This window comes from Lynx rufus, unplaced genomic scaffold, assembly GCF_022079265.1.
Source record: "Lynx rufus isolate CCGP_SWC_20201006 ecotype Redwood Valley unplaced genomic scaffold, mLynRuf1.p SCAF_9, whole genome shotgun sequence".
In the NCBI taxonomy this organism is placed as follows: Eukaryota; Metazoa; Chordata; class Mammalia; order Carnivora; family Felidae; genus Lynx; species Lynx rufus.
This window is the reverse complement of record NW_025814897.1, coordinates 87,791,402-87,803,484: the sequence shown is the minus strand read 5'-3', so window position 1 is coordinate 87,803,484 and position 12,083 is coordinate 87,791,402.

Here is a 12,083-nt window from a genome sequence, read left to right as displayed (position 1 = left end):
GCAATCATATATCCCACATACAAGAGAGGGAGATGAAAGATAGTGGTGTTTCCCTGCACAAGCTCCTGAATAGCTATCCTTTGTGAATATCCTAAGCATCACTCATTCTTCTTTTTTCATTTTTTAATGCTTATTTTTATTTTTGAGAGAGAGAAAACATGAGTGGGGGAGGGGCAGAGAGAGAGGGAGACACAGAATCCAAAGCAGGCTCCAGACTCTGAGCTGTTAGCAAAGAGCCCGACATAGGGCTTGAACCCATGAACCGTGAGATCATGACCTGAGCCGAAGTCAGACACTCAATCGACTGAGCCATCCAGGTGCCCCCAAATATCACTCATTCTAGGGACAAGCCAACAATTACCTTCTCTTTGGATAGTGTATCCCACCAAGGGACCAGTAACCTAAAGAAATTTAAAGGGAAGTAGCTTAAATGATAAGAGATTTAAGGAGGCTCTGGCTGAAGATAGATGGGGAACAGAGATGGATTTAAGTTGGAAATAAGTGAAAGCAAGCTAAAGACCCTCAAAATAATGAAAAGTTAAAATGAGTCATTTCTTCCCTTCCCAAGGAGACATGAACCCCATTCCATAGACAATTAACACACACATTTTAAACTAGGTTGGTTTGTGCCATGCTTAGATAAAAGCATGGTTTTCAAAGCTTCAGGAAAGCAAACAGTCATTCCTGTAAGAATATCAGACTGAATAATAATTGGCACAGGGGCACCTGGGTGGCTCAGCTGGTTAAGCGTCTGACTCTTAGTTTTGGCTCAGGTCACGATCTCACACTTCGTGGGATCAAGCCCCACTTCAGGCTCTGCACTGACTATGAAGAGCCTACTTGGGATTCTCTCTCTCCCTCTCTCTGACCTTCCTGCACGTTCTCTATATTTATATTTATATAAAGAAATATTCTCCAGTCAAATTCAAAGGGCCTCCCAATGCGGCCCTGAATCGCTTCCTAGTTTCCTCAAACTACTCCTGTAACACAGTCATGATCAGTCTTTTTCCATTCAGCGCTTCCTTCCTTTGACTGCTGGAGACACTGAGAAGGAAGCCTTCCCACAGGTGGCCTAGCTATAAGCATGACCCATTTCCAACCAGGGTCATGAAGCCATCCACTCTGTCCTGCTCACTGCCTGCCAGCCCATTTTCTTAATTGCAACACTCAACGAAAAGCAAACCTGATCAACAGCAGCTCTTGAATAGAAGAAACTAAGACAACCAGCTAATAAACATCAGTAAGTATCCCAAACCCTTCCTCTTTATATTTCAGAGAGAAATACCTGCAGCTTTCTATTAGGCCTCAGAGTCAGATGGCTTGGATTCAAATCCTACTGCTCCATTTGCTAGCTGTGTGACCCTGGACAAGCTACTTAACCTTATTGTGCCTCTCTCTCCCTCATTTGTAAAATGGGGACTATTACGGTACCTATGTCAAGGTACCTACATTACCATGAAATTGTTTTAGGTGTTAAAATTTTAGGTGTTAGAACAGTGCCTGGCACACAGTACTATTATTGGTATTGCTGTCGTTGTCAATATTGGTATTGCTGTCATTGTCAATACTTGTTCAGCCCAGGGTGCATGGATGCACTCAGAGGCTTCCTCAGAGGCCCCGAATGCTAGTCAAAACTCAGAAATGTCTTGCTGATCACATACTGCCACAATCCCACACATCTGTGGAACCCCTTACAGTTTACATCATCTTTTCATTCCCTCATCCCACCTTGTTCCTCACAGTATCTGTGAGGTAGAGGATAAAGGTCATCATCCCCATTTTACAGGTGAGCAAACCATTGCCCAGGGAGGTTAAACGCCGGCTTGGCCAAGGTAACATGGAGAGTTACCCCATGGCTGAGTATGACTCAACTCCTCTGATTTCAGATCCAAGGCTCTCTGCTCCTCCATCTCCAGGTCCAGGATGGGCTACATACTCCTAGAGGGACTCCAGCAGACGGGAGCCCACATGGTCATTGCCCCTGTGAGTTTGACGATGAGTCTCTCTTTGGTGCTGCTTCAGCAGACATTATTGAGCACAGCTCTAAATCACTGAGACCTCGATTCCCAGAAGGTCAAAAGAGATGAACCAAGCATCATTTCCATGTTGAAGCATCCACCTCAAATCCACACTTCTGAAGTTTGGTGCTTAGGACATTCTTCCTAATGTGATTTCTCCTGGGGCTTTTTCAATATGCCAGTTAAACAGAATCAAATTGCCACTCCTTGAAGTGATGCCAGCAAATAGAAGGTTCTGTTTACTGCCTCAACAGAAGCTTTTTAACTTTCAAAGCTGTTTCACAGCTATTTTCTTAAAAAAAAAAAAAGTTTATTGCTTTCGAATCTTTTGTGAAACAGATTTAAAAATAAAACTGATTCCCCCCATCATAATACATTTGCTCTTTCATTTTCTAAAACCTCACTTTGTGTAATCAGTACAGAAAATTTGGAAAAGATAGAAAAGTTGAAGGAAAAGAATCCCATGTGTCCCTCAGCCACCTCCCCATGCATGTCCCGCCACATCAAGGAAACCACAATTCACACTGTGGTGAATAGTTCTTTCAGGTTTCATACTTGGAAGAGCTTTGGTTTATGTGCTTTTCAGACCTGTGGTTGTACTTCACATCCAACTTTTTTTTTTTTGCACCTCTGGTCTTTTAACATTGTTTTAAAGCATTTTTTCATACTGGATAAGGCTGAAAATTGTTCTCACTAAGACATGGTATTATAATTTGTTTAACTGCCCTCCAACTATTAAGATACAGGTTATTCATACCTTTTCAGTTTTATAAATAATAGCCTCATCCCCCTCCAATTCTGTCATCACCAACCTTGTGTGGCAGGTGGGACAGACACAATGACCTCCTCTTATGGATAAGATCACCACACACATCTAAAACCATCTGAATCAGAAATAAATCAATAGGACTTGGAGTGTCTCTCCTCTCCTGCTCCTTCGATCCTTCTGATGGGGTCACTTATAAGTTTAAAAGCCTCACCCCCTAGTCGGCCTAAGCTCAACTATAGAAAACGCAATTAACCACCAATAACTGATCCTCCAAAACAGGACAATCCTATCAGTCAACTTTGCCAAACCTTCCTATTTTTTTACTATTTCATTCTAATGGCCCTGAGGAGAGTTGAGACCATTTTAATCCATCAGGCAAGAAAAACTAAAGATGTAGGAAAGTATGAACTAAATGAAAAGCAGTAATAGGGGCTTAGAAATTTGGGCAAAAGGCATATTACTGGGCTTCATGCCATGTTGAAAAGTGTAAACGTAAACCACTTCTAAGTGACAGTCCCATAGTTAAGATGTCATTGTTCCTACAACTCTCCATTTTTAGCTCTTTTAGAGTACTTTTCCCTTTCTGCTTAAAATTCTAGCCAATTATCTCCCTTATTTGCTCAATCACTTAGCCATTTATGCCTCCAAATCCTTTCTTGGATAGTCACTCCCTTATAAAGACTAACAAGCTGTAATCCTTACTGGGAAGGAGGTCAAGTGTTCCAGTGAAGGCTGTGAGATCTGGGTTCACAGGCCCCCTGCCTTGCTCCAGCTGTGTTAACTTAGGCAAGTTACAGACCTCTCTGTGCCAGTTTCTCCATTTCACAATGTGGACACTATCAATCTCTGTCTCACAGGTTGTCTTGAGCCCTAATAGCATTAACCCATGGAAAATATTTGGAACACATCCTGGTACAATATATGTTACTTATCATGATTGTCAGCAAGGAACACAAAATCTGACTAAGAGATTTCAGAGTCATGTTTTTTTTCTAAACTATGATAACAGTATATTATACCCCCAATTTGTGGTAAACTTATTCTAACTTCTCAGTACTAGTTCACATTTCTTACAGTGAGTCCTTTGTCTCCAACTATAATTCCCCACTACCTGGTTAATCCACCTGGCTTTCTTAGCATTCGTAAGACTTACCGAGTTTCTGCATTAGATTTCTCCCCCGAAGTCTGCTTACTTCCACAAGCAATCATGTGGTTTTGGAAATGACTTACTTGGCATAGTGGCAAAGTGAACACTTTCCCATTAGGATCCCTTACAAATCAGACACACAAATCTAACTACAGCTATGGCTGAACTGCTGAGAGAAGGCAGAGACAGAGCTTCTCTTCTCATGTACACATATCTTCTCATAATAAATACACATACATAAATGAATAACCTTTGTAATCAAAATCAATCCAGAAATGAGAAACCTAAACAAGTTAACATAGGAAAAAGGAGGACTATTGAAAACGGCACCAGGACCAGATATATTCAGCTGAGTTCTACTTAACTTAAAAAAAAAACAAGGCAATGCTAACTTCAGCAAACTAATTTGGGCCTTTTAAATATATGAAAATGTTTCCAATATATTTTATGAAACCAGTACTGTTTTAATATCAAAATCAAATAAAGATATATTAAGTAAATAACTAATCATCAAAATATGTAAGTGAATGTAGGCAGCACACTAAAAATGTGTGCTAGGGGAGGGAAAGGCTGCGATAAAAAGGAGAAACCCATGTATATTCCAGGATCATATTTGTGCAATTCTATAAAAATTATGTACGTGTATATATAATAATAAATCATTTAATGCATAAACTATCAATTAATAAATTAAAAATTTATAAAGTCTGTGACAGTCAACAAAACACATAAGTGCCTGCACAAAACATACACGGACACAAAAAGAGAAGGTTAAGACTTTGCATCACATTTAAAGTCCAAATGGTATGATCATAGGCCAAACTCTGTACTCTTAAATGTTTTTAAATTGCAGTCCCATTCTTGTATCATCTACAATGTTGTTCATGACAGGCAGAGACCTTCCCATTCATTTTGCATCTCACAGAGTATTTTGTTAGATTGAAAAGAAAATAACCCTGTATTAGAGACATCCACACAACCTGACAGTCTCTAAAACCAAGAATAAGCAAAGGCACCATGTCCCAACAACTGTTCCCATCAATATTGGTTCCATGAGACAATCTGGGGGGAAAATGGTTTTATATTCGAAATAGCTTAGGAAACCTCTTACCAGGGAGTCACCATGCAAACAAGTACATAAAGTCTCCAAAAGTCTTAGGATAAACAAAAGTTATGTTTAATCTAGAAAATCCCCAAACTAATTGACTGTGGAACTCTTTGTTCTGTTTCTTTTTTGCAGGATACTAGCTAATATCCCAAGGAGCCACTGCTCTGAACACCTTGAGGGGATTTTAACGGAAGATCATTTCAGAGTTTAAAGTCATTGCCCTTGAGCAATTTCAGATACAGAAAAACCAAAGAACTGGTAAGTGGACTAAATCCATCATGGAATCTGAAAACATGTTCTTTGAAATTAAATAGCTGGCAGATTCTGCTCTTGTAGGCTCCTTTCACGGTGTATCTTAGCAGACTTATTCATGACCTCCTCTACTGACATTCATCGCTTGGGATAGCATAAGGGTGAGCACTAGGAAATCTGTAAAGTTCTGTATAACAAACGGAAAGGACCATCATTATACTGACTGGCTCTAGTGCCTTCTTGGGGCATTAAGTTAATTTAGGTAAAATGATAACATCAATAACTTGGTTGTTTCCCCACTAAATGGAGACATAAGAAAAATGGGAAGGTTGTGTGATGCTTCATGGATACTGATGTCCTTCTTACAACTAAACACCAAAAATCTGCAAAATCTGTGTGGGGGCCAAGAAGCAGAATATGCTCCCCATATTAATAAAAAATATTATTATTAATCCTTAATTCATGTTCATTGATGCCTGGGTCAGGCATTAGTTTTACTATAGAAGTCTAACCTCATTAATAATGAATATCACTACTTCAGGATTTGTTAATTCAGATGCTTAGAAAAAGAAATTATCAGCCAACTCTTTTAGGACTGAAAAACTAATTGCCTTTAAGGTGAAAGAAAGAGAAAGAAAAGAAAGAAAGAAAGAAAGAAAGAAAGAAAGAAAGAAAGAAAGAAAGAAAGAAAGAAAGAAAGAAAGAAAGAAAAGAAGGAAAAAAAGAGAAATACTTATTCTGAGTAAATGATTTGCAAACTTTTTAGAAGCACCAAAACTCAAAAAGATAGCCAGTATGTTCATAGCAAATAATTTTCATTAGCGGTTTATTTGCTTTAGTGTTTACATAGATGCTCATATCCAGATAGCATTTATTTTAAAAAATTCTATAATTTAGATAAGACCACGTTTTCTCTCATTTGGTATAAAGTAGTAAGATCTATTTATGTTAAGCTTAAATCTATTCCATTGACAAAATTTCCATTTCTATCTCCCAATGCCTTGGTTTATCTAATAATAATAAAAATCATTAGACACAATTTTCAGCACTGGCAATGGATTTTCCTTTATCCTTCTAGTCACGAGGACAATCTGTAACTAGCAACAGAGTCTTGAGATGTCTGGCCAGAAGTAGGAGTGCCCAAAAGAGGGGCCCAGAATGCTGGTGCTCTCCCCACCTGGGAGAGCCTACTCAGCACAGTCTCCACAGGAATCTGGATAGAGGAGCCTAGGACAGACTGTACACCATTTGGTGGGAGTCAGAGGGAGATGCCATGTGTGTCTGCCTAACTGCCTGTACTTGAAAGACAAGAGACCACAGTAAAAGCATCCTACCATAGACATGAAACTTATCCTTCCTACACTCATTCAATTAATTTGAGTACCTACCATGTGCCAGACACTAACACTTACTGAATGTTCCCCGTAGTCTACTACTTTCCTATCTGCTTACAAATATAAACCCATTTCACCCTCACAATGCTACTATCAGGAAGATACAGGTGATAGTTAATTGTATGTGCCAATTTGTTGGGCCATGGGGTAGCCAGATTAAACATCATTTCTGTGTGGGTCTGTGAGGCTGTTTCTAGATGAAATTGGCATTTGCAGTGATGCACTCAGTAAAGTCAGTGGCCCTTCCCAGTGTGGGTGGGCCCGAACAGAACAAAAATCAGAGTTCTGTTTTAAGGGAGGATTTGCTCCCCTCCTGCTAATTTGTGTAAGGATAATTCTTCTGCCCTTGGACTGGGATTTACTCCACCGATTTCCCTGGTTCTTAAATCTTCAGTTTTGGCTGGAATTACAGCATGGGCTTTGCTGGGTCTCTAGCTTGGCCCCTGCAGATGGTGGAACTTCTCAGCCCCCATAATCACATGAGCCAAATCCTCATAATAAATCTCTTACATGATATATAATATCATACACATTTAGGCATTCTGGATTCAGGGTTGATGTCCTTAATCACAAATGTATCCTGCCTCAACATAGGGGAGGACATAAGGTGAGGCCCCTACCCAAGATGTTTAACAAACTTGAAAAGGTCCACCTTTTAAAGATGTCATGTTTTTTAAATCACTCAACACAAGGTTTCCAATGCTCGTCCACACTCCAATCTAATGCAGTTTTCACCTAACCAAGACAAAGCAAGAAATATAACTATAATTGTGTGCATGTATGTGTATTTTCATCAATTGCTTTTCTGGGTCTAATGGACAATCCTCCATTTTTGGTGTCAACATTTCCTTGCTTTTCTAAATGCTAATGGCAGCATGGTGTAGCGATGCCCTCAGTTGACAAGATTAAAAGTTTGCGAATCTAAATTGGGCTTCCAAAATTCTTCATTTTACTAGTCCATGAGCTCTCCAAATCTGAATATCAATGATCAACCTTTTTTGAAGGAGACCCGAAGTTTCCTTTCACAGGTGAGTACAAGGAAGGCATTTTCCACTCATCACTGATGGAGTTGGGGAGGGAGGAAGGAAATGAGAGGAGGGCCTGACTTGGAGCAGCAGTCTCCACAAAACACTGTGACACTAAGAGTTGGGAGGGGCTCGTCTGGATGAGCAAGGGAAAACTGAGAATGTAATGATATTTTAAGCGATGGAAACCTCTCTCCTTCTCTGATGGTCCCTAAAGAAAGAACAGCTTTCTTGAAGTCGAGTTTATCTAGCTTGTGATTTTCCACACCTCTTGCTCCAGTATAATTATAAATGCACAGCTTCTTGAAGTTAAAAACATGCATTATTACCCTCAAGATAAATAACATTCAATTCTGTCTTCCACCCTGAATTGTTAATGCTATTATTTTCACAGTAAATAATTGTTAGAACCATTACCAGTGAACTAGTGGCATGTATTGTTAACTTCTTAACAAATATCAAGAGAAATTAAGTGTTTCTTGTGGCACATTGGTTGGATTGTTAATTACTTGTAATTGAGCCTCAAATCCTGGTTCTTTTCAAAAGTACAAATAATCTATGACAAACATGTCACTGTAAAATATAGCATATTATATAGCCTTCATTAAAATCTATTTTCTCTCAAACTGGATTGAAATATTGAATAATTTAACCCAGAATGTATTTTAGTAAAGTGAATTTATTGGCCAAATTGCTTGTATGGTAGTGATATACATGTCTTTATTTAGAAATTTGAGAATTTAACTGGTTATTTTTCATGCCAACCTACACCAAACAGTTCCCCTTTTCAAAACATCTAGTCTATTTAAGAATGAATTCTCCTGGGGCGCCTGGGTGGCGCAGTCGGTTAAGCGTCCGACTTCAGCCAGGTCACGATCTCGCGGTGCGTGAGTTCGAGCCCCGCGTCAGGCTCTGGGCTGATGGCTCAGAGCCTGGAGCCTGTTTCCGATTCTGTGTCTCCCTCTCTCTCTGCCCCTCCCCCGTTCATGCTCTGTCTCTCTCTGTCCCAAAAATAAATAAACGTTGAAAAAAAAAATTAAAAAAAAAAAAAAGAATGAATTCTCCAAGAAAAAGTGCTACACATGTGAAAATAAGTAACTTAAATCAGTGCCAGAACTATTGGAGAAAAATGAAATTTAATAACCAAGGTAAAGATTATTTTATAGCTTTAATTGCAACTCTAGAGCATTTTAATAGTGCTGAACAATAAAACTAACTTCATAATGTCAAAGCAAGTAAAAAGCAAAAGACTAACTTTATTCTGTGAATCCATAAGTCAGAGAATGTAACAGCTCCTGGGCTTACAGCCATTATACACAGGACAAAGCCAAAGCCAATCTGCTTGAAAAGCAATTAACAGAGCAGATTAACACAAAGAATCTCCAATATGTAGTCAACTCTACTGTGATTTTATCTATGTCAGTGAACTCAAGATAAAATTAATGTATGATAAAGATCATACTCAGGGGAAGTAGTTGAAGCCTCACACATGAGCCAGGAGATCTGGATTCTGACCACGGTTCTCTCACCTGCTCCCTTTTAGACATGAAATAAATCGCTTTGCCTGCATGGGCTCCATGTTCCTTCTCTGTAACACATGAGGGCAAAATCAAGTCATCTATAAGATCCCATTAATTATGGTTTGGCTTAAGCCAAGAAATCATTTTTAAATAGTTTTATCCCCTTTGTCATAGATTAATCCTTTAGCCACCATGTCTTTAAAGTGTCTTTTAATCTCCAAATTGTCCCCTCCATTCCTTTTGTTTCCTTAAAACATATCTGATGAATAAGCTATGGAGTTTCCATAGTCTGGACTGGGCCAATGCATGCTCATGATGCAATTCAACATGTTCCTCTGTCCTCTACATTTCCTGCAAATGGACAGTTAGCTCCAGAAATGAAAGTATGTAAGTCCTCACTTTTATTATATTGTATTTTTTTTTAATTTTTAAAGTTTGTTTATTTATTTAGAGAGAGACAGTGCAAATGGGGGAGGGGCAGAGAGAGAGAGGGAGAGAGAGAATGCCAAGCAGGCTCCACACTGTCAGTACAGAGCCCAATGCAGGGCTCGAACTCATGAACCATGAGATCATGACCTGAGCTGAAACCAAAAGTCAAATGTTTAACCGACTGAGTCACCCAGGCGTCCCTTTATTATCATATTTTAATATGGAAATAAATAACAACAAGAGGAAAGCATTTAAATGCACTCTGTATGAACCATACCCCCACTCTTCCTCATTCATCTAGAGCACTACCCTTTTCCAAGGAGGAATAAAATGGGATGGCCATGTTCTCTACCAACACCAAGGATTATTTTGACTAGAAAGCCAGCACTGGGTGCCTATGCATTAGAGATACAGATTTTATCCCAGGTGTCATCTTTGCAAAGGTTTTACATTTGTCTCCTTTAGTTCTAGACCTGTAGCTTTTCCACCTACAGAGCTGTTATATAAGGTGGCCCTGCCACAGGGAGACTGCCTTCAGTAACTATCAGGAAGAAGCCTTTCGGCAGAAAAAAAAAAAATTCTGCATTAGAAGTTTAGGCCCATGTCTCCTGGAGAAATGAACTCCAGAAGGCAACTTAAAAAACAGCATCCAGCAGGAAAGGCAGAAAGGAAGAGATGTTTCCTAGCATTGTCGTCGAGGAAACAATTGTGCCACCAGCCATTACAGCTGCATCATCTGCAAAAATGAGTGCTCTGTAGGCAGAGCAGATGTTCCAAAGCTGTGTCATTTGTAAATATAGATGAGAAATGTAAACTGAAGATGTGACCTCACTCACTATCATATTTGAGGGTAATAGCAATTAGGAACATTGAATATCATTTGAGCTGAGACTGCAAGGATCTTTTTTCCAGTCCAAATATAACTGCAGAAAACATATTTTCAAAAAGTAAAATAACTCTCACTGTTGCCTGCCACCACACAGTTGCAAAGTGAGCCAGTCTAATTCTGAGGCTCCCAGACAAACATGGCTGATTCATCTTTGCTGAAAGAACTGTCGATTCTTCAGCCACAGGAGAAATTAAAGGCTGGATTGGATAGAGGTTAGAAAGCAAACAGTTTTTGTAAAAGAATGAATAATTGGGAAGAAAAGGGCAGAAGAGGGCATTTATTTATTTTTCCCTTCAAAATTCCAGGGAATCAGGAACAATGGCTTCGCATATCCCATCTCTCTAAGGAAAGTTAGAGGAAGAAAAGACGGTAGCTATCTGGCCTCCAGTTCTTGCTTAGAGATGGCTAATTAGTTACATCTCACAGGTGGGTTGCCTCCAAGTGATTGCAGTGGCTGCCTGGACTGTTGTGGAGGATTCTAAACACAGTCCTGGATCAGCAGGGAAGCATGGTGGAATCAATTAATAACGTCTGCCATGGGTGCCATGCTTGTGGAACGACATTAGGAGTAGAAAGATCTTTAGCATCCAGGAAAAGGTGATCCCTAAGGTTTCTCTCAGCATCTAGCCTAGCTCCATTCATTTTCAGAAAATGAGCCAAAGGCGACTAAGTGACTTGCCCAAGGTCTAGCACTGGGCAAGTCTGAATGACAGACTGGTCTTGGATTCCGACAGTGCTTCTTCCACCATCAGATGTATCATGTTACTTTTTAAAGCATCAGCTGAGAGAGGAGAGAAAATGAAATGAGGAGAAGGAAAGGGAGGAGGTGAAAGAATGATTCAGAGACAAAGTGAAAAACAGAAAAAAAAGTCAGCAGGATTAATAGAGATGGGCCAGGAAACAGATGTCATCTCCAGGCTGCAAGTGGTATGCAAATAAGCTGTTTTCACACCTGGCAAATCAAAGATACTGATGATTTTCTCCTTACCACCCACCTGACAGTCCCATTTTGTATCATCTACTCCCCTCTATCCCTGAGCATCAGCTCTCATAGCCCCAGCTGAGCAGACTGGTAATCACATGACCATGGTTTCCTGGCCACAGATGCTTGACAGGAATGGATAACTGGTCTGAGCTGTTCTCCTTGAACTTTTTCCCAAGAATTTAAAACTGGGACCTGGAGACCGTGTCACTCCATATTGGGCCTTTGACTAGGGAAGTGATAGAAAACAGGAAGCCATGTTTGGTGCACACACATGCCCAAACAAAGAATGCTGATTTGGAAAGAGAGAAGAATGGAAAAATGCAATGACCTGAAAGTGTGACCTTAAAAAGAGAAGTTAGATTAGTTGCTCCAGTTCCACATTTTATTTATTAAATGTTTATTTATTTTGTGACAGAGAGAGAGGGAGAGAGAGAATCCCAAGCAGGCTCTGTGCTGCTAGTGCAGAGCCCAATGCAGGGCTTGATCTCACAAACCATGAGATCATGACCTGAGCCGAAATCAAGAGTCGATGCTCAACCAACCGAGC